Source organism: Silurus aristotelis, assembly GCF_946808225.1.
Source record: "Silurus aristotelis genome assembly, chromosome: 21".
NCBI lineage: Eukaryota > Metazoa > Chordata > Actinopteri > Siluriformes > Siluridae > Silurus > Silurus aristotelis.
The window spans coordinates 7,948,034-7,972,937 of NC_139594.1; the positions used below are offsets into that span (position 1 = coordinate 7,948,034).

General features: G+C 38.0%; 1 protein-coding gene and 1 long non-coding RNA gene across 9 annotated transcripts in view; one reads left to right on the forward strand and one right to left on the reverse strand.

Moving 5' to 3' along the window:
* The window catches only part of elfn1a (extracellular leucine-rich repeat and fibronectin type III domain containing 1a), a 78,462-nt gene that overhangs the window by 15,863 nt on the left and 37,695 nt on the right, over positions 1-24,904 (forward strand). The gene's annotated exons all lie outside the window — the stretch shown is intronic.
* On the reverse strand, positions 16,045-24,353 carry LOC310716763. Its single transcript, XR_014530664.1, has 3 exons — positions 24,150-24,353; positions 19,889-24,068; positions 16,045-19,712 (listed from the first exon to the last, which is right to left on the reverse strand). It is a non-coding gene; the product is annotated as an uncharacterized lncRNA (long non-coding RNA).

The window sequence follows — 24,904 nt, forward strand, 5'->3', positions numbered from 1 at the left end:
GGCTAAGATGGTGCCAGCATGTGTGGCGACACCGTGGTAAGGAGCATGGTGGTGGTAGCATCATGGTCTTAAGCTGCATGAGGGCTGCTGGTACTGGGGAGCTCACTGAGGGAAACATGGATTCCAACATATACTGTGATATTCTAAAGCAGAACATGATGCCCTCCCTTCAGAAACTCGGCCAAACAGTTTTCCAAAATAATAACAACCTCAAACACACAAACAAGATGTCAAATGATCGAGCAACAACCTGTGCAGCTCTGGTGAATTCGATGCTCAGGGGGATTAAAGTAGTACTGGATAACAATGGTGCTCACACAAAATGTGGACACAGTTTCGACATGTTTTGAAGTGTGTACTCACTTTTGTTGCCAGCTATTTTGACAATAATGGCTGTATGTTGAGTTATTTTTAGATGACAGTAAATCGGTATTGCTATACAAGCTGCACATTCACTACTCTTAAGTATATCCAATTTTAATTTCTATAGTATTGTCCCTTGAGAACATGCTGAAATGTGAGGGGTGTACTCACTTTTGTGAGATACAGTGGGTCCTATACATGCATTACACAGATTGTAAAAATATTATTTAATATATACAAAGCTCATGCAGGATTTGCATTTGCACAGATATTATACAGACACATGCTGATTAAATACTGATGATTTTAATGTGTAAATAATTTTTGAGGATGTTTGACTGAAAAAAAAAAAAAAACATGAGGAAGTGTGTATTAAAACTATTTCTGAAACATTTGTACCCAAAATCCGTCAGAAAATGGCTTATTTTATGGTAAAGCATTATAAATGCACTGTGTGCTATAGGATACAGTATTGTGTCTGTTGCATTTTCCCACTTTCAACTAATCTAATCTGTGTCTTCTGCTGGATCAATTCTCCGTTTTTTAGTCAGGAAAAAAAAAAATCTAAAACTATTTAATTCACTTAGTTTGCCTTGCTTCTTGATAATCTGTTTTGCTTTATTACCTTCTCATCCCATATGCTTCTCATGTGTTATACAAGCCAACCCCACCCCACCCCCCCCCCACCTTTCCGATGCAATGTGGTAGATCATGATTGTTTCTTTCAACATACATAATAAGAATTTCTTACTTACCTGTTGTCTAAAAAAGGAAACTAGAAGATTTATCATTTTCTACACTTAGACTTTACCTTCCTTTTCAATCTTTCTTTTCATCATCTCTGTGCAGTCAATTAATAAGTGATTATTCACCTCTGGTACGTGAAGTCACTGCACTGTACCTTGGTTCTCGGGCATTTCTTATACTGTATATGCTATACACTAAAAGGTATGCGAATACCTTACTATTACACAATGTGTGCCATTCGCTGTCATAATAACCTCCATTCCTCTGGGAAGGCTTTCAACCACCTTTTAAAGCATAGCTGTAGGGATTTGTGACCATTCAGCTACAAGATTGAGGTCAGGCACTGATGTTGGTGACGAGGCCTGGCACACAGTCAGCATTCCAATTTATTCCAAAGGTGTTCAGTGGGGTTGAGTTCAGTGCCCTGTGCGGGGACTTGTGTTGTTTAACTAAAATTTTGTAAAATCATTGTCTTATTTCGTCAGTCTGGAACAGGGTTTGTGTCGTTTAGCTTTAGTGAACTACACAAGTTTGTGCTTTTTTATTCAGGTTGGTTGTCCACAAACTTTTGGCCATATAATGTATACTGTATTAAAGCAATCCATTCTTTAGCTAACTGAGAAAGCTAGCATAGGACATGATCAGACTAGCATCAAGAAGACACCATCCACCACTTCAATGATTGTGAGAAAGAAACATATTAAAGCTGAGCTGCAGCACATTACCCCCTAAGTACTAAGCACATAGAGCTTTATGTAAAACAATATATGCTCTGTCTGTAGAGATGTAATAAAGTAGTAGTAATAAAGGCAGACAAAATAATCCATCGCTGTTTTTGTGGGATGTACACAGTCCTGGTAAGGTACAGACCTGAATGCCTGACTTCTATATTAAGGGGGTCTGGTGCTTCTGTTTGGCTGTGGGTGGTATTACTATGATGGCACCTTGGAGTAGATTCTACAAGTGTCAATACAGTGGAGATTTTACAAATGAACTATACAGTAGGAACAATATATATATTATAACAGTGAGCAATATATATATATATATATATATATATATATATATATATATATATATATATATATATATATATATATATATATATATATATATATATATTGCTCACTGTGATGTCATATACAACAGTTATATACATCAATATTGTCATGTACATAAAATGCAATGTATTGAAGGCGGAAGGCGGACGTGATGTTGGGGCTTGTGAGGAAACAATTCAGAGAGTCCTGCTGACTGAATAAAATCTATTTACCTCACTATATTTCCGTGCCCTTATCAATAAAGCTCATCTAACTCAGGCCCTAGTTTTGTGATTGGTTTTCACTGAGTGCCACATAACAATGCAGACTGCATCACAGTTTCCCTTCATTTTGTTTTACTTGTTTACTCTTCTTACTCAAAGAAACAGGTGCATTGTGGATCATAATGAGTCGCTGTGATTGTAGCAAAGTTTTTTTTTTTTATTATTTTTTTTTATAAAAGAATCCTTCCTTTGCATTACTGCCAATGTGGTGTAACAGGGTGTGTGAATAGTTTTTATTGAAATGGCATTTCACGGAAAATTATTTTCTTGGGCATTTTATTGAATCGCCAGGGTTAGCAGATGGCATTAGAAGAGGTGCTTTACCAGCCTCCACCTGTTGCCTCTACGCTTGCTGGCTATTTGCAGCTAGAAATACCAGGCTCCTATCAGAGCAGCCAGGTCATCACCAACTGAGAGACAGAGGCATTAGAAGGAAAGCCAAAGGGGAAGCAGAAGAAATAATTTTTTTTTTAATTGCTAGCGCTGTTAGGTGTTATCCTGTGGACATATATCGATGTCCCTGTAAACAGTGTGTCAATTACACCATCTCACCTTAATGCTGGATGACAGTATAATGTTTATTAAAGACTCATGGGTGAATATTTGTGCCTGGCTCCAGTCTCCAGGGAGAAGCAGTGTTTGATAAGACTCTTCTCAACTCAGTGGCTTTACAGTACTCAGCCGAGAGGCCACTGCAGAATTTAACTTGTCATCCGGTGGACATGAACATGGAAGGAAAGGGCCTCTCTAATGATGTGGGGGGTTTCATAAGATTGTAGACTGAAGTAAGGATGACAGCCTGTTTCTTACTGACTTTGTGCCATTAATTTGCTGAGAGCTCACCATGATTTTACAAGAGAAGTGCTTTACATTTAGTCTGTCAGTTAAAATATATCAGAATGCTTCAGCTAGCTGTCATTCTCTCGTCTTTCTCCGCAGATGGCTTGACATGTTAATCTTGTGTTGTCCTTCACTTTTCCAAATCCTATCTTATTATACGGTAACTATGTGGACATAATAAAAGATATAAAAACCCATTGAAGATTTAATAAATATAAATATAAAGTCTGACTGGTTCTTAGACCTAGAAATACCCAAATATCTTATGTAGGACCAAACATGTAAAAAAACATCAGGTATAGCAAAACTGGAAGAAAAATCTAATTCACTGAATGCTTCTTAATTTGATTTGATTAACAAAACACAATTAACAGTTCACTACATACAGTATCTCACAAAAATTTCAGCAAACATTATATGTTGTCAAGGGACAATACCATATAGATGAAAATTGGATATACTTTAGAGTAGTGAATGTGCAGCTTGTATAGCAGTACAGATTTTCTGTCCTCTAAAATTAGCTCACAAAAGTGAGTACATCCTAAGAGAACATTTTGTGTGAGCACCATTGTTATCTAGCACTGCCTTAATCTCCCTGGGCATGGAATTCACCAGAGCTGAGGAGGTTGTTGTTTGGATCCTTTTCACTCCTCCATAATAACATCACAAAGCTGTTGTATATTAGACACATGGTGCATGAGGATGCCCCAAAGGTGCTCAATATTGTTCTGGTCTGGAGACATACTTGGCCACTTTGTCAACTTTACCTTTAGTTTCCTGAGCAAGGCAGTAGTCATCTTGGGGGTGTGTTTTGGGTCGGTATCTTGTTAAAAAACTGACATTCGTCCCAGTTTCTGAAGGAAGGACATCATGTTCTGCTTTAAAATGTCACAGCACATGTTGGAATTCATGTTTTACTCAATGAACTGCAGCTCCCCAGTACCAGCAGCACTCACGCAGCCTCAGACCATGATGATACCACCACCATGCTTGACTGTAGGCAAGACACAATTTTCTTGGTGCTCTTCACCAGGGTGTTGCCACATATTCTGAGCCAAACACGTTTATCTTAGTCTCATCGGACCGCAGGACATGATTCTAGTAATTCATGCTTTTGGACAGGTTGTCTGCAGTAAACTCTTTGTTGTGAGTCAGCTATAGAACAGGCTTCCTTCTTGGATGCAAAAAAACTTGTTGCAGTGTGTGGCGTATGGTCTGATCACTGAGAACTGGACACCTTCTGCACCTGACGCACAGCACTAGGAACTCAACTTATTTGATCGACAATTTAATAGGACATGTGGCTTTGCATGGTTAATTGACGTACAGCTTTTTTTAATTAGGGTGCACTCATTTTTGTTACCAGGTATTTTGACAATAATGGCTGTATGTTGAGTTATTTTTAGAGGACAGTAAACCTATACTGCTACAGAAGCTGCACACCGACTACTCCAAAGTATATCCAAGTTTCATTTCTATAGTATTGTACCTTGAAAAGATCTACTAAAATGATTGCTGAAATGTAAAGGTTTTTCTTTTGTGAAGATACTGTATTAACATATATACTCGGTGAGGAGGTTCTCTGGTCCAGTCAATGTTCTAGTTCATCTCAAAGGTTTTCAATGAGGTTCAGGGCTCTGTGCAGGACTGTGAAGTTCCACTCTAAACTTGATATACCATGTTATCATGTAGATTAAAACGTAATTAATAATGGTAACTTTTATTTCAAGAAAAGGGAATAGTAATTCTGTAGCATACAAAGACATTGTATACAATTGTGTGCTTTTAAACTTGTGGTGACGAGAAACATATGACTGTGATGGTCAGATGTGCATATACTTTTGCCCATCTAGTGCATATAAAGGGCCAGGCAGAGAGTCCACACACGTGGTTCATTTTATCATCAGAGTACTCTAATGGTTAAATATGTAGGAGAATCTGCTCTTAGATGTTCCCCAGAGAAGCAAACCCCTGATTCATAACTCAGGTCCCTCCCTTTCCTTTTTCTCAATCTATATGTCTCATCTTCATTTGAGCTTCACTCAGCTCAGTTTAGAACACACCCGGTAGCGGTCTACCTGTCTCTCATCATGGGTCATGCCACCTGTGTTTACAGGAAACCGATGGACACAAATTAGAAGGCATGTAATGTGGCACATGAAAATTTTATGACATCTCTCACTGTGTGAGGCACTCAAGTCCTATCACCAGACTGTCATCATTTCTGCAGGTCATCATAAATTCATCTGAAGGAGCTATTCTTTCAGCTATTATTTGGATGCCTGCTCTTTTTACAGCTATAATATTCTTACAGAAAATTGCAAAGAAAATTTATTTCTCTTGGCTTGGGTGGAAATTCAATCATTTAGATGTAAAAGCCCATAAAGCTGTGACCTATCAATCACTGACCATTATATATATTTTTTTATTTTTATTTTTTTACAAAGCACATCAAAACTGTAGTCACCATTCAGCCATTTTTGAAATGACAATCAGGGACTGTAATTTAGCATCTGTTTGCACAACCTGAATTTTTGAAGGAAATGGACAGCTAGTGCATTTAGGAACATATAAATAGATGATGCAATAGTGTCTACACAATGTCTCTACACATGGGACTGTGGCAGAAGTGCATTTTTTAAGGTTATATCCGATCAAATCTGAAAACACTATCCATCCCAGCCGTACGCCATTTCATGATATAGTCACGAAATGTAATCTATAGATTCGTGTTCATAGAGACGAAGTTCTCTCTATTTTCGTGTCACTGAGGACGACTTTCTTTTTAATGTATTTCAAAATAAATATTTTTGGTGCCTCTGCCAAGGTTTTTTTTCTGCCACTGGATACCACAGCCGCGGTTCTGTTTTTTTCTCGTTTGTTATCGATTTTTTAATCTTCAAGCTATTACTCACTGTAAAAGCAGGAGATTTTATCCTTGTTTTTATTGCTTTATATTCACTATTATAAACCATCGTCAGTGGTTCCTTCCAGTTAAAATACAGTAAATATAATCTCTCAGTAAATATAATAAGTTTGTTAATTAGAGACACACATTTATTAAAGTATAACCCTGACCCTTACCCAAACCCTTTACCTAACCATATATTTTCTGCCTTTGGAGAAAAAAAGATTAACTTGGACATTTCTATCAGCATTATCCATGATCCATTGCCTCTGTTGCTATGGAGACGGAGACGGATGGAGGCAGTCGTGCTGAGTGTCACGAAAAAAGAAGGAAATTCGTGTCCATGAACACGAATCAATCGATTAAAGTTTGTGAATATATCACGAAATGCCGTGCGACTGTGTTGCTCTATCTTGATAATAAATAAGTCTTATAAAGTCTGTTACTTTTTAGGTTTATTTAGACATTTCATTGATTCTTTCGATTATATAAATCACCGGTTTGATTTCCAAATAACTTTACTGTGTAATCTAAATCACTCAATAACTTACCAATGGGATGGATTATTTTTTTTGTTTCTTGGACTCATAATTGCCTATGCAGTAAGCAATAGACGTCTTGATAGGCGGCAAAAAGCGTATTTTAAGACAAAAATACCAGTGTGCTGGTGGATTTTGAATGTCACACTCCTTGTTGTGTCAGTCCACCCACATCAGTACAGGCACTTTCATTTCTGGCTACAGAAATAGCAAGCGGCAAAAAGAAGAAAAAAATATTGGGACATGCTAATTTCTAGAAATAAAAGATGGGTAAATACTAGAAATAAAAGTTTGTGTATGTCTGACAGCATAACCAAGTGAGTTCAAGTGATTGTTAATCAAACACTGCAGACTTTTAATGTTTTACCTATCTATCTATCTATCTATCTATCTATCTATCTATCTATCTATCTATCTATCTATCTATCTATCTATCTATCTATCTATCTATCTATCTATCTATCTATTATTAATTTTGATTAATATTTAAGATTTGAATACATTTTAATAATTTTTTGTATTTTTGTAAATGCCATATAATTTTGCTTTTTAATAATAAATGCTTTAAATGGCAGTACAATAGAAAATTAGACCATAATTTCTAATCTTTTTATTAAAAAATAATTTATAATATCTTTATTTGTATAGATTATACTATTTATAACAATAAAATAAGACAATTTCATGATTGAAATGAGGTAAGGTCTTCCAAAATTTGATAATCTTATATGTAGTTCAGTGTAATGGTATAATAGGGAATACTACGGCTAAATTCAACCAGATGTTTTACAGTTCAAAGCTAAGACTAAAAACCTGTTGCTGTTGTACCCTCTACTCTTATACTGTGATCAAAACATGGCTTCACAGATGTGCAAATGCCTCAGTTTATATGTGTAAACAGTGTACAGTGGGTGTTTACTTATTTCCTTTGCTTCTTGGCAGTCAATTTTGCTTTGATTCTACAACAACAGGTTTAGAGCAGTGATGCCAGGTAGTGCCAGAATCCTCACTCTGTTACTGTGCTATTTGTTGTTGAAGGTGTTCTTGCAGTTCTATACGGATTGGGTTGTGTGTGTGTGTGTGTGTGTGTGTGTGTGTGTGTGTGTGTGTGTGTGTGTGTGTGTGTGCAGAGTACATGTTGGCATCATGTTTGGCTTTAGTGAGGAGTTCTGCCTGTCCTTCCTCAGGCTGAAGCACTCTTGAATTAACTGGGATGAATCTGCCTCTCAGTTTATTTTCTGTAGTTCCATGCTGCCTCGGAGCACTGCTTTCTCTCTCTATTTGATTGATTAGAGGTAATGTTAACCTTAGCCCACTGTGTTGAAAGTCGACTTGCTTTGCTATGTAGCCAACCTAGTTTTTTTAGCTCATGTGGGCCACAGACCCATCCATGCAGTTTCTGCATTTCTGCATCAAAGCGTTCTGTTTGGTCACAGTCCTTTCACAGAACTGAGATATAAAAGAAAATATGATGTGATTTTGATGCCCCATATTTTCTGTATAAAAATGGAATACACAAACCAATGTGACCTTTTAGCTGAAGAAGAAATTTCAGTGGAAGATGAGGCTTTTTTTTTTTTTTTTATTTGTCAGAGTGTCTCCTGGTCATCAGTAAACTATAAATGATTCCTGCAGGCTGTCCCAGAAAAAAAACCCATCTGAATGACAGCTTAGCTAATAATGAAGATAAAGAAAGCTAAAGCTAATGAAGAAAAAAAAAAAAAAAAAACTAACAAAAATTTTATTCTTTTATTTGAGGAAATTAAAATCAATCTAGTAAAATTGAAAAAAAAAAAAAAATAAATCAAAGTTTAAAATGTTAATTAAATGAAACTACAAAAACCTGGACACTTGACCTTTCAATGGACTGTGGATTTGTGGACAGTTGAAGAGGTCGTGCTGGTGTCTCAGAGTGCTGTTTGCATTTCGGTAACTTGTATTGTCAAACACCAAAACTTGTCTGCTTTTAGTCAGCAGAGAAAGCCCAGGGTTTGTGGTTTACATGACTGTGTTGTTTTTAACACTGATGTTCTGCTTTGTGTATCACGCCAAATGACCAAGACAAGTCAGGGTGACAGTAGAATTACATAAGAGAGTGTCTCACTGGAGGCTGAAAACAAGCCAGTAGCAGACGGACAGAGCCGAGCATCTCATTTCCTGCAATGCTTCATGCTGTGATCTACCACTCGCTTTTTCTCACTAATGTTGGCCCTTATTGTGTGTTTTATTCTAAAGTCTTAGGTGCTTGGCTGTTTATTTTTTTTACTTTGTTACTATTATTAAGCACATTTTTCAAATATCTGTATTTGTTCTTTGTTTTCATTCCAGGAAACTGTTACTTTACCACATTTCAATGAATGATATCTTTCATCACTACATTTAAAAGCATGTTGGTCCTCTCTATACAAGATTTTCATTAAATAAGAACCTGTGGCTATACCACAAGTGTAACCCCATGGGTCTCGCAAGTTTTACAGCACAGTAAGGGTACTCTCAGTGTGTGCTTGTAACAGGAGAAGCAATCCACCTAAACGATAGGATGCGCATGAGAATGGAACACATTCTTGCATAAATGATCGAAGTAGATCAGTACATTTACTTTTCATACTGAAGTCACTAGGTTACGTACGCGGAGGTGTTCCCCAAAGCGTTTCGATGCACCTCGAGTTCCTGAAAGGTAATTGGGTACTTTTTTTTCATATCGAACTGGGGTGGGGTTTTTTTTGGGTTTACTTCATCCACCAGTGGTTTTAGGGCAGGAAGTAATGATTAGAAAAGCCTTCTTATTCTCATTGGATGCTAAACTACTTCCTCCTGAAATGGTGAGGCTATTGTGTGTTCCCATGGATTTTTTTTTTTTTTGCATGGGTAGACAGATTTGAGAGTAAATAAGAGGCGTTTAAATGCAGCCCTGCTCATCACTTTGCATTATTAGTAATCTCAGGATTGGCTCTTATGGGTCATTATCTGTTACATAATACCTGTTGTTATTGCCTGCTCTGAGTGCCTTTGATTAAATTGCTGCAGGAGTAGTTGAATGGAATGTGTGTGCATGCTGGTTGCTCATCCTGGAGCTCTGGGCTGTAGGTGGTAAGCTCTCCCCTGCTCTTCTCTGAATTACCTGTCCACACTGATTAGTCAGATTTGATATGATCTTACAGTTTCCTGCCTTTATAATTAAGATAAGCTCCGATCAGGTTGTGTGTATGCTGCCCCCTCTTCTGCCTCGCTGTGTATCTATGATGGGAGAGGAAGAGACTTGCCTACTATTGCCACCTCTATAATCCTGAATACTTAATCTACATCAAACTCAGTCGGCTGCTCTCCCACTCAGCCAACCTCCTCCTTAGCCTTTGCCCACTCTTGCCCTACGACCAGCTGTGTTCTGAACTGAAAAAAACAGCCTTCCTAATTGACCAAGGAAAATGGTCTGAAGAGGGAAAAAAAAAGGTCAGATGGAATTGAAAACGGTCAATTAGCATTTAAGTGTGATAATTGAATTTGCCACTAAGCCAAAAACATGCTCCAGTTTTATATTTGAGTCTCTAGGCCATAAAGAGGGAAGAAGAATGAGAAATAGCATATTAAATGCACCCCGTAATGCATGCTGACACCTTCTAGTCCCATTACAGGTTTTTCTATAGCTTCCTTAATCAAGGTAATCCCTATTCACAAGCCACTGGCCGCATGGCACATTTGCAATTTGAGATGAAGCACAAAGCATCCAATGAGCCAGATTCATCTGTCTCCTCTCTGACCTGCATTTAGAGCTTGTTCAGCAGAGGTTCCAGGAAACACCGAGCCATTTTAATTCACAGGCAAGTAGACGATGAACAGACAGAAGGGCTACTGTCCTTCACCTCCCTTGCTACCTAATCAGTGACAGCCACTTGTTGTCTGCCTGCAGTGGCATGTTCCCAGGGGCTCGATCAGACACCCTTTATTGGACCACCTTTGGGAGGGTGGTGTAGTAAACCTCCATCGAGTGAATTTTTCCTTTTTTTTTAACCTGTCTTAATCCTCAAGTAATCCTGCTGTCTGCTTCTTGCCTCAGACAGATGAACACCACTGAGCCCTGCTCTGTTTCCCACACCCCATTACAATGCCCCGAGATGCACTTTTGTGCTCTGTTAGTTCTGGGAGAATAAGTTCCCCATTGTTGTTGTGCAACACACACACACACACACACACACACACACACACACACACACACACACACACACACACACACACACACACAAACACACACACACACACACACAAACAGTAGACACTCTAGAGATGTACCACTGTATTTGTGCTTTATGTTTAAAATATTCAGAACTTTATATGTATTTGGCTATAACCCATATATATATATATATATATATATATATATATATATATATATATATATATATATATATATATATATACAGTGGGTACGGAAAGTATTCAGACCCCGTTAAATTTTTCACTTTTTGTTATATTGCAGCCATTTGCTAAAATCATTTAAGTTCATTTCTTTTCCTCATGAATGTACACATAGCACCCCATACTGACAGAAAAACACAGAATTGTTGACCTTTTTGCAGATTTATTAAAAAAGAAAAACTGAAATATCACATGGTCCTAAGTATTCAGACCCTTTGCTGTGACACTCATATATTTAACTCAGGTGCTCTCCATTTCTTCTGATCATCCTTGAGATGGTTCTACACCTTCATTTGAGTCCAGAAATTTTTGATTATACTGATTGGACTTGATTAGGAAAGCCACACACCTGTTTATATAAGACCTTACAGATCACAATGCATGTCAGAGCAAATGAGAATCATTAAGGTCAAAGGAACTGCCTGAAGAGCTCAGAGACAGAATTGTGGCAAGGCACAGATCTGGCCAAGGTTCCAAAAAATTTTTTGCTGCACTTAAGGTTCCTAAGAGCACAGTGGCCTCCATAATCCTCAAATGGAAGACGTTTGGGACGACCAGAACCCTTCCTAGAGCTGGCCGACCGGCCAAACTGAGCTATCGGGGGAGAAGAGCCTTGGTGAGAGAGGTAAAGTAAAACCCAAAGATCACTGTGGCTGAGCTCCAGAGATGCAGTCGGGAGATGGGAGAAAGTTGTAGAAAGTCAACCATCACTGCAGCCCTTCACCAGTGGGGCTTTATAGCAGAGTGGCCCGACGGAAGCCTCTCCTCAGTGCAGGACACATGAAAACCTGCATGGAGTTCTCCAAGATGGTGAGAAATAAGATTCTCTGGTCTGATGAGACCAAGATAGAACTTTTTGCCCTTAATTCTAAGCGGTATGTGTGGAGAAAACCAGGCACTGCTCATCACCTGTCCAGTACAGTCTCAACAATGAAGCATGGTGGTGGCAGCATCATGCTGTGGGGGTGTTTTTCAGCTGCAGGGACAGGACGACTGGTTGCAATCAAGGGAAAGATGAATGCGGCCAAGCACAGGGATATCCTGGACGAAAACCTTCTCCAGAGTGCTTTGGACCTCAGACTGGGCTGAAGGTTTACCTTCCAACAAGACAATGACCCTAAGCACACAGCTAAAATAACGATGGAGTGGCTTCACAACAACTCCGTGACTGTTCTTGAATGGCCCAGCCAGAGCAATGACTTAAACCCAATTGAGCATCTCTGGAGAGACCTAAAAATAGCTGTCCACCAACGTTTACCGTCCAACTTGACAGAACTGGAGAGGATCTGCAAGGAGGAATGGCAGAGGATCCCTGAATCCAGGTGTGAAAAACTTGTGGCAGCCTTCCCAAAAAGACTCCTGGCTGTATTAGATCAAAAGGGGGCTTCTACTAAATACTGAGCAAAGGGTCTGAATACTTAGGACCATGTGATATTTTAGTTTTTCTTTTTTAATAAATCTGCAACAGTGTCAACAATTCTGTGTTTTTCTGTCAATATAGGGTGCTTTGTGTACATTAATGAGGAAAAGAAATGAACTTAAATGATTTTAGCAAGTGGCTGCAAAATAAAAAAGAGTGAAAAATTTAAGGGGGTCTGAATACTTTCCGTACCCACTGTATATATATATATATATATATATATTAGATTTTTTTATTTATTTTTACCTTTGCCCCCAGACACCATGGGAAAATAGCAGCACTGTTAACATGGTATGTTTTATTTCTTAACAAATGTACCTGGTTGTGTTTCTCCAGCAGGTTTTTAGCAATTACTATTATATTAATGAATGTGCTTTCTTTTATTATGCATTATCATTCATCATTCTGTATTCTTATTCCCACCGCCCCCTCTCATCCCCCCCCACCCCAATGAACAAAATAGATTAGTTCTTCCCCTATTTGTATTTGTGTTTACATATTTTTAAGATTTTCTGATTCATTCTTCAGTCACATTATTCATATTGGATTACATCCCTAATACACGCAAACAATTTAAACATCCACTCACTTAACATTCACATAAGCTCAAACATATTTTTCAATGTTTGCCTGCCTCTGAGCACTGGAATTTTTTTTTTTTAGAGTGCAAATGTAAGTATTTGAGGTTTAGATAGGAAAAGAGGATCAACGATAGTTTGAGAAAAGGACTAGAGCTCTGCAGATGTCATTACTAGATCACAGAACTTGAGATAATTGCCCAGGGGGCACTATTGATTTGCCAGGTTGTCCATGCTTGACATTTGTTCAACCAGACCTGTCGGTTGATCAGATAAGGCTGATGTCCATGTCAGGTCTTGATTTGTATGATATTATGAGGTGTAAAGGCACATTACACTGCTTGAACGCTAAATGTCACAGCTAAGACAGTTTTCCTGGAGGGGAAACGAACCGTGAAACATCCTAATGGTAAACCGAGGTGAACGGCCAGTAAATTAGTCGAGCTCCTGCATTAGTCCTTTTAAATTAGATATTGATTTGGGCATTTAAAATACATCAGTGGAAGGCTTTTGTATATGCTCCAAATGATTACCTTAGGGTATGTCCTGATGATATGTGAGGCTGGATGAATTTACAAGTGACTCCAAGATGCTGGGGATGCTGTAAATTGTATACATGGGTGGTACATGAATCAAACCCCTGTCTCCTGTCTACCCAACACAATAACAGTAAGATGCTGATTTGAATGTGTGAGGTTTCACTAAACAATGGAGGATTCAGCTCATGGTGCAGGTTTCAGAAATATTGAACCAACTTCACAAATAAGTCCATAACTCAGGCTATTGTCATGGAAGAAACTTGACACCCAGCTCAGAATCCAGCACACCATTTCTCTCACAAGCTAAACACCTGCCAGTCATAATGTAGTTTACACGTTGTCTCTGCCTGCTTTATTTTAATCCCTTTCTTTGAGCACTCTTGGAATGTGTGCCTGTAATGCCGATTGGCGCTGTGACATATGAGGCTAATTTGCAGTCTTGAATCTCGGCTGCTTAATGGATTTGAGAAAGAAGAGGACCTCACAGGCTGTGCCTTGAGTCTTTGCAGTATATCTACCCAATGCAAGGACAATTCTGGCATAAAAACGTTACTTCTTAGGGTGGAGTATTCTGTAGCACAATACTGGATTTTTCATCCTCAGCATTTTGGCACAATTTATAATCTTGCATGGTTGTCATGTGTACATACATCAACGTCCAGGCAATTCACCGTTTTGCATACTTTGCAGAAATACATCATACAGTAAAATGCGTTAATGAGTTAATACAGGCTATATAGAAAAAAAAGTGTGCCCTTTTATATTCATCAGCAAATTGGTACTATCACCATAAATCATTTGGACGATGCATTCCCAAATTATAAACCTGGCAAGTCTTCCTTCTCATACTAATACATCACCTCTGTAGACATGAGTAGGAGTGTTATATAACAGATGTATCAATGGTTCCGTTTTTGATTTTTGCCAGAAAGTCTCTTCAAGCCCTTCCAAAACTCAAAATTAATGGCGTCCCGTCATCCTGAGACGTTTCAAAAATGCTAGTGAATGTGTGCCTCTTTTCTTGGGATGGTTGCAGCATGAAAAGGAAAAAAGCAATCGGTAACAATGACTTTTGATAGCAGCTGTCCAACATCTGCCTTCCCAGATGTTGCTGCAATTTGTGACTGAAGGCCCTTGCACATAGGCAGTGAATTTTGTGGATTTCAAAAAAATAAATAAATAAATAAATAAACACATGGAAATTCTAACAGGCACTTTCCTGTGACAGCTTAGTCAGATACGTAAAGAAAAGTTTATTTATTTATTTATTTATTTATTTATTTATTTATTTATTTATTTATTTATTTATTTATGTTGTATACCATAAGGGGAAAAAGAAATAATTATAATTTGTTACATGTATTATTTGTTATTAGTAAGAAATATTAAATGTATCATCATATTGCTGTGTTTGAAAGTTTGCTTTTATTAAAGCAGTAATGTGTGTGTGTGTGTGTGTGTGTGTGTGTGCTGTATATTATAAATTTTATTTTTTTGGATGGCTAAAAGTAGAATAAAGGCATAGACTGTGTCATGGAAGAATGACTGTCATCAATGCCTGATCATACTGTACATCTTAACAAGCATCAAGGCAGAGCAGTGGGAGGTTTTACATTTACATTACAGAGGGACGTACAAAAGTGCTTTGAGTCTCTATCGATTAATAAATCAACACCGGTTGGCTAGATTGCAAACATATGATACCCTCACCCTTCAACTCAGGATTATATATTTTTTTAAATAAAGACAAATTAAACCATAATAAACCATTAAACCAAGTGATTTCAGTGTTTCAGGAAGAGGAAGGTCTTCACCCATCGCTTAAATATAGCCAGTGATTTTGCTGTTCAGACATCTAGGGGAAGTTCATTTCACCACCTTAGTGCCAGAACAGAATAGAGCCTTAAAGTATACTTACCTCTTACCCTGAGAGAAGGTGGGACCAGTCAAGCAGTGCCAGACGATCTCAGGCAGTGTGATGCAGTGCGAGGAGTGAGAAGGTCTTTGAGGTAAGAGGGTGCTGGTCCATTTTTGGCTTTGTAGGCAAGCATCAGCATCTGATGCATGCAGCTACCGGAAGATAGTGAAGGGAGCAGCAGTGGAGTGGTGTGGAAAAACTTGGGCAGGTTGAACACAAGTCACACAGCTGCTTTTTGGATCACTTGCAGTAGACGAATAGCGTTCAGAGGTAGACCTCCCAGCAGAGAGTTGCAGTAGTCCAGTCTCGAAATGACAAGAGAATGAGCAAGCACCTGAGAAGCCTGTGTGGATAGAAATGGTTAAATCCACCTGATGTTGTAAAGAAGGAACCCGTCAAGAGTGTGCTTCATTAGCAACGTGAAGAAAAGGACAGTTGATTATCCATGGTTACTCAGAGGTTGCGAGCAATGGCTGAAGCGGAGTTCAGAGGGTTGTGAAGAGTTTTTCTGAGATCCTGACCTGGAAATTAATCATCTGGGATCACCAACAGTTCAGTTTTGCTGGAGTTGAGTTTCAGTTGGTGAACACTCATCCATGAACTCATGTCCGTCTGGCATACCGATATCTGAGAAGAAGGCTTTCTACCTTGGTGGAAGGTTGATGTTAGTACTGCAGTCTTACAGCTCAACATTCAATTCACACACAGGTAAATCGCTGCTGTGACATTCAAAGATTTGTATTTTTTTTTATAAATAATGCAGTTGTTACAAAAGCAAACATTATGGGCTACTGAAGAGCAACACAAATACCTTTTAAGTTTCACTTCATATTACTTTGTTCAATTATTCATACTCTAAAGAGAATCTTTTATGCCTCTTCTGATATCTGTTAGTCTTTCATGGTTGGCACTGAGTGCATCTGCCTTTTAGAAAAAGCCTGTGTTCTTAAAATATATTTTTTTTTAAAGAAGGAAAAAACACACACACAGAAAACAAGGTGACAGGTTAACTGAGCATGTGTTCCATAACACCAAAAACAAAATAATTTATGTCTCATAGCTTTGTGCCACTGTCCTATCACACCCTAAGAGTGTGATATAGAAGGTACAAAGTGAGACGATTTGTGTATGTATACGAGACAGTAAGTGTGAAGAAGAGAAAGAGTGGGAAATAGGATGTGTAGAAATTGTGTGAGATGTGGATGTGTCACCTTGTCTCGTGCGAGTGATAGAGTAATAGCAGATAAGAATGGTTAAGGAGTTGAAAATTAAAAATAAAAACTCCATAATAAATGGGTGGTTTACAAGAATTTAATGTATATGCATGTTTTTTTTTTTGTTTAAATAAAAAAGTGCCCTGTTCGTGCTTGGGAGTAGAATTCTATCAGTGGGGAAATGCCTGTGATGTCTACAAACTGAGCAGTATGCTCATGTTATTGGCACCGCTCCATTACATGAGAAGTGTGCAGATTTACAGAGATATTAAATTTTTCATTTCAGTTTTCAAGTGCTCTTTCTGGTTCATGACCATTCATTCGGGGAGGGTCATTCTTGTGCAAAGTGAAATGATTTACCAGAATAACACTAGTGCAGAATGACTAGGCATTACATGCAGCTTATTTAGTGAGCAGATTTGAGCTACTTGTTTTCAGGCACATACAGGCGTTTACTCTGTAACCACCCCCGGTCTGAAAGATCGTCGCTGCATGGTTGACGTGCTCTTCAATCTCTTGTAGGCCATTGATTGGCTTTTCATTGGGCTAAAGCAGTGGAGCACTGGTCCTGATTGACACGGTGGGGGACTCTGTCTGGGTGCCGCCTCTACCAACACAGTGGCTGCCTGGCTAATGAGGAGGCCCAGTGTACGAGCACACAAACTATCGAACGAGAAGAAAGACATGGGGACTGAGCCCCGGAGAACCGTGCTTGTCAACAACGAAACAAAGAGCTGTGCAATTTGTATTTTGAAATGTGATGATGTTTTTATGCATTTATGAACCATGACTGGTAGATTTTTCCTGTTTCTTATTGTCTGTAGTTACACCTCGTGCCTACGGTCCAAATAGAATACTTGTTTTATTTTCATTTTTTTAAACGATAGAGAGAAAGCTCTTACTGTTCCCTTCATCTAACAGTTTAAATGTGCCTCCACAGGGCTCCAATTTTCCACTTAGGAAAATTGAATTGATTTGTCTTAATGATGTCAGGTTATTAGTGAAATGCATTACCTCAAAAAGACATACTTTTATATCATTCCAGCATGGCTTGATATGCATTCAGCGAGGCATAGACTTAATTGACGGCTGCTAATTGCTCATCCTCCATTTGAATAGCTGAAAAATCATCTTCATCGTGGTATAATCCATTTCAAGTGATTTGACAGATTTGAAAGAGAGTAAGTCGCTTAATGGACTGGCCTCTGTATGCAATTGAGGTTTATCAAGGCAAAATGTACTGATTTGTACGCCTGTGTCGGGAATAACTAAGATATCTGAGATATGCCTATGCCTAGTCATGCAGTACTTTAAAAGGTTGATCGTTGCAATCTTGTAATGGACAAAACTAATAAATTAGGATTTCCCTTTCTGATTTGAATTGCGGTCGATGTAAGCATGCAATCGACCAATCAATGTCAATCAGTGACCGCATCGAACTTCTAAAATGGAACACCAGTATGAATACAAAGTTTTTTCGTGATAATACAATAACAAGTGAGCCCTTCATCCTCGATGTTAGCAGCTGTGTGTGTCCCTGATGACCATTCTAGGCTGGATCTTTGCCCTCATCAATGCTGGGGCACTATCTGATCCGTATATTCCTCACTAGTTTCTCTAAATGAATCAGCCAAGGCATGAGCCATCAATACGGAGACGTTGACTAATGCGGCGAGTACAAACAAGCGGCTAGTGAATCTTTCCATTATTGAGTGCTCTTCAAGTAAACAAGTGAAACAGACAGCATGAGAGCTACATGCAATCGCTCCATTATTGATTCGCAGATTTCATCACGCATTTTCAGCTTTTTTAAGAGATACACAGGGTTTAGTACAGGGAGATACCCTAGCTTTGCATTATTGCTTATTTGTTCCTGATGGGAAAAATGCGAAATAATTTTCAGAAACGGCAGAATATTTAAAATATGTTGGACTGACCACTAAAAGGGTGTAATTAATATTAAAGGACCTTTTTACAGGTCTTGTGACTCTGAGTAGCATGCCTTGTGAATAAAAATAGTTGTCTGAAGCATGTAGTGCTGAAAAGCAGGTCTTAGAAGATTGCAAGGGGGAATGGGAGATAGATTTGCTAAAGGAAGCAGAACTGAATGACTTCTCCTTGCAAGCACAGGTGTGTGGCCGTGTGCGATTACCAGAGCTCCAGTCAGCCATTTAGCTGCCTAGACCTGACGTGCTTTGACTGATGCACACTCGCAGAAGGCTTAATGAGTGCACACTGGATGAGAATCAGCACCGGGAAATTGATTTTCCACCTTTATTAATGAGGGAATATTTAAATGGTCAGGAGTGGAGATCATGGAGAGGAGCTTTGCTTTACTCTTTCACACTCCACTCGCACAGGGACAGAGGCATGCTGGTGAATTTTGATAGTTGGGGCTGTGTGTGCAGGGGGTGAGCAGAGGGCTTGTTAAGAACATGATATAACACTGTGGAAGACTGTGCCCTGAAGTTTTTGTCTGTCGTGTCCCATAGTAATACATCGTTGTGCAACCTGATCCTTTCTCTCTCTCTCTGTCTCTTTTTCTCTCTCGCTCTCTCTGAGCTGTTCATGTAACACACCAAAGTGACCATGTACATAGAAAATGTTATTTAATTTAAAAAAGCATCCATTTCCATTAACTGTGAGACTCACAGCACCATTAATGCATTTAATTTTTGTTTGGTTTACTGATTTAAAGAGCGCCCCGTTGTTTGCAGCGGAATCTGACGGTCGCGAAGAAGTTTTTGAGCCCATCAATATGCAAAACTGCTCAATCCCAGCCCCCTCACGAAGCCTCTAATGGAAGCGGTGCATCGGGGCTATAACAGCAGGATAGCTTGTTAAGAGTTTGCCACACAAATTTTCTATTAGTTACTGTTGCTTATCGCTTTGCATTATAACTAAAGTTCCTGCTTAAATGAACTTTGTAATGTGTGATTAATAATGACAATATGATATTAACAATTTCGTGTCTTACAAAAATGTGACAATAAACATCACAAATCATTCAGAAAGTTACTTATATCGAAAAATTTGAGAATCCTATGAAAATTGCACATAATCACAATCATAATCACGTTGTTACAACAACAGCAATACAGTGCAAAGGAAAGCAATTTGAAAGTGATGAAATGAAAGAATGTGGATTACACAGTAAATCTGCAGGTTTTGCTTATGGTCAAGTCAAGAGCAAAGTTTTTCTAATAGCAATTAAGCTTATCTTGCTGATCTCCTGAAGCAGTACAAGGCAATCCTGAGTAATTTCCTTACCTGGGGTATGTTCAATGTTAGTTCAGAGAGTCAGGATCCACTCAGGAAGTGGTTTTATCTCAGGACAATGAACACTAATTCAATGACAAGTTTAAATCCTGATTAAGGAAATACACAAAATATGATTTGTTATAATTTTCAGATTTATAGACAGATCATTAGTGATTGAGTGTATAGTTTGTGCTTTATTGTAAATATACTGTTTCTGCTTTCTATTATTTTTTTTATATAATGCACTTAAAGCACTTTGAGGTATTAGGGCAAAAATAAAAAGTGCTACATAAAATGATGATGATGATGATGATGAAGATAGTCCAAATCTGCCCTTTAACTTTACAGCAATAATCAAGACCTGCTTTTTGTAAATATACCCCCTAGTAATTAAATATTTAATAGAAGTAGGGCCCTTAAGTCACCCCTGTGTTCATTCTGCTCAAAATATCCCTAATAACTCTCATTTTCTTTCCATTACTGAACATATAAAATGTAGAATTCCCAAAATTGCAAAAGTCATTAATGTTATTTAATGAAGAAAAAAATTAGGACTACATCTTAAGAACTCAAATGAAAACAATCGCAGATGAGTAATCATTTCATTCCGTATGAACCAAACACACTTTCAGAAGTTCATGGCATTTTACTCAGCAGCAGAATGTTATTCAACAGAGCTCCAGTGGCTGGGGCTGATTGTCTGCTGAATTCCCTGAACTGAATTAGAGCCCAGCTTTGGCTAATGGCTATGATGACAACACTTATCCTCATCTATTCCTGGCCTAGCTCACCAGGCATTCATGCCATTCCCAGCGAAAGATTATGAAAGCCAAGCAATCAGAGCCGATGCATTTCAGATACACATCCCTCTTCCCCGGCAGTCGGATAAGGAAGGAAGTCGATGCTGGAGTTAACGCTAATTGCTGTCCAGTGATGCTGAAGCACGAACACCTTTATTCACTCGCTTTAAGAAAGAGCACATGGATGCTCTGCAATCTGGAACGTCCATACTCATTCAAACCCCTGGTAAAGAAATCCTTGCATTCAGAATGAATAAACTGATAAAGAAAAAATCGTTTTTTTTTTAATATAGAGAATATGGAGTTAAAGTTATACTATGCTTGTTGTATTTCAGTAAAGAGAACAGCATTTGTGGTTTGGCAATCTGGTTTCGTCACAGTACGTTTGCGCCTCTCTTCTTTATTAGCTTAATTTTGCAAGTCTTCAGACTTACAAAACAGACTTTACGAGCAAAATAGAAGTTGTATTTCAAGATGGCAACACGGGATGATGTAACTCCTCATTCACTGCATTCACTCATATGTATCTTGTTAGGGGGCCGCTTCTGTTGCATTCTGTTATTGAGCTATAAACAATGTAAACTCTCTGAGGGGACCCATGAAGATGGTGGATAATTAGCTTTACTTTTGTTTTCGGTTTCCTGATTAAGCTCCAAAGTGCCGTACTTCTCACTTAAGCAACTGTAGGCGATGCTTGAGAGGAAATTGATCTTCTACTTCGCACAGCAAACACAGACGCATAATTCAAAATCCATGTTTAATTAGTAGGTAATAAAACATCACAAGTTGTAACCAAGAAAAAATAAAAATCAGTTTGCAATTCATTATTAATTATTATCTTGTTTTGTTATCCTCAAACCCATCCCCCCTTTACACCATTCATGATAGTTCGTGCACACTAATATGATGGAACAGTGAATAATGTTTTATATAGCCTTGAGACATAAGAGGATTGCTGTGCAGCATGGCAAGAAGCATCAAGCTTAAAAAAAATATTGTCCTTTGATGCCTGAGCTCAAAGGTCAATCGATTTACTAGTGAACACTTTTTTTTATCTAGCGTTGCCAGTGTTCTGTTCTGTCCCAATTTACAAAAGCATAATACCATTATAGCTTCTGTAATGCCTGTTACACCACTCTCGAGATATTGTCAGTGTCTGACAGCTTGCTCAGACACGATTTGCTGAAAGTCTGCATGGATGTGCTGACCTAAACCTCTCCATTTTTTTTAAAGAAGCCCTCTATCCATTAGCTGCAGAGAGCCAGACGCTCATGTCTGTCCTCCAGACAAACAATCCTAGTTTACCTATTTGCCACAAATACAGTGCATCATTCTGCAGCCCTGAGTGTCCTAGAGAGAAGGTCAGACTAGCAACAGCCCCTGAGCAAACACACAGCTTTTCCTATATGGGCTTGTTTGTCTTTCCACCCTACATGTTCACTGCAATAGCTAATTATGGTCTGTGTCACTCAAGGGATCCTATGTTGATTAGGGCCAAAAGTCATTACAGCCCTTCAGTAAGCTTCATAACAGCACAGTTGTGACGACGGTCCCTGGGAGTAGCATGAAACAGACTGCTAGTACTTTAATCTCATTGTCATGTCACGGGATTTAAGCACTTTCTTTGGAATCCATTACCGTTCAAAGGCAGAAGTTCCCCACAAAGCACAATAGAGAAACTGATAAATGAATGATTCCCCCCAAGCAAAGTATGCCACAAAACCCTGAGAGTCACATAATAGCTTTTCCTGTGTTCTATAACACCATGCTTTCTTCAACTGCCTCTGGTCGCTACCTGCCTCGAGCTCCGCTAGAGTGCTGGTGACAAAACAACATAGTTGCTTCGGCATGAAGATGGCACGCGTAATACGCTTTTGTAGGTTAAAAGTTAAGTGTGCTGCTTTGAGATGCGCTAACTTTTTATTGTAATGGTAATGGTTTATATATTGTAAAGACGATAAATGCATTGATAAAGTCAACAAGATTTAATATATACATTTTTTTTTTATATCTCAATTTTAAGAGATATAAATCTTTGAAACATTTTGCATGAAAGCTAGCAAAAAAATTAAAAAAAATCAATCATGCAATGTGACTCACAATGGGTTGTGACAGTTGTTTTGCATGTGTAAAATGTTGAGCCATCTGCAAAATATTTCAAAAAAATAAGAACCAATAATCAATGGGATTATAGATATTTGAAAATGTTCAGGTGAACCCTGTTTTGTGGATTTAAGTATCATTTAAAAAAGGAAATTCAACCATTGTATTTAGGGAAAGTGGTGAATGGTAGGTCTGTGTTAGACCTGCTGTTAAGTGTACAGTAGCAATTACAGATTAAGTATCATTCTGTTTAGACCTGTATTTATATATTTAATTACAGCAAGACTGTGCACGGCAAGCATTCAAGACCTTTCTGTGACTCTGAGCTATTCGATCTGTTTTAAGCAAAATCACACAACTTGGCAACCTGTTTTTTTTTTTTCTAGTGCTATACAGTTCAAAAGAAAAATGACATAAACCCATGTGTTGTGTAGCTTGCAAGTTAACCTAGACATCATCTCTATTTGACAAAATGTACTTCAAATTTTGAAAAAGCAGCAAAGGGAAGAATCAATCTGAACATATGGTGATGTAGCCTGTATAATGCATCACCATTTCTCATCAAAACTCCAAAGACCAATTAGGGTATACAAAGCCGACTGCCAAATGGTATTGGCTTATGTGAAGCAGATGAAACATTACTTGATGGATCTGCTATTAGACAAAATGCCTATCGTGCACAGGTGATTTAGCTCTCAATTTCACTAACAGTTACTCACCTCTAATGGCTGAATAGAAATTATTATAAGCACAGGCGAGATCAATAATGAACTGCAGTAGAAGTTTATAACTGTATTTTATATTGATCTTATTCTGTGCTTTCTGCAATAAAATAACTGATATCTATGCTTTTAGTAAGGCTGTCAAAATGAACGCGTTAATAACGCATTGTCGCAAACTCATTTTAACAGCACTGATGTTATTAACGTGCGAATAATGCAGCATTTCTGTTTGACCATTTTTATAAAAATAAATAAATAAATATGAGAGGCGAAATTATAATCTTCAGCGCAACACACATTTATTATGTCCTTTTTTTAGTTGGATTTGAAAAAATTTACTCCACCAAAAACCTTTTTTTAATCACTAAACATTTGTTTACTGATGCACCATGTCTCAAATTAGGCACCAAAGTCCGCCATGGTGCACACATCCAGCAATTAAATATGTCCGTGTGGAAACATTTCTGTTTGGTGTCATTTAAAACACCATAATTACTTTAAAATATTTACAAGAATATTTTGTTTTCATGATCTATGTTAAGTTTGGTTTCACTAATAATAAACATACATTTACATAAAGCATCCATATTTGTCTATGGCCATTTTGATTAGAGTATTAAAAACTTATAAAGTATTAATATTCCAAAAAAAAAAAAAAAAGAAATGTTTCCACTGTGGGACGAATAAAAGTATATCTTATCTTAATTTATGGTGCATTTAAAACAGATAGTGAAAGTAATGTGCGATTAATCCCTTATTAACCCATGACAATCATGTGATTAATTGCAATTAAATATTTTAAACGATGGATAGCCCTAGCTGTTAGACATTGCACAGAACAACAGAGAACTTATGACTTTTGGTTAGATGTTATTTGTTAAGCAGCTTTTGAATGATGGCTATACAGTCAACCCCCAATAATTCGCGGCTTCGGAGAAATTCGCTGGTTCTTATTTGAAACCTAACTAAATGCAAGTTGTGGATTATCTTAAAAGTCGCAGTAATCCGCAGCAGGACCGAATGTTCAGGAACAACATAATTTCATAAAATCTTTTAAAACACAATAATGTTTTAAAGTAATATAATGTCTACTCCGAGTTCCGAAAATCAGCGAATTTTGATTCCAGAGGACCACTGAATGTGTATGTATATTCCCCCCTCGAAGGGCCAAGTAGAAAGAGAGAAAGAAAGTTCACTTTGTATATATATATATAT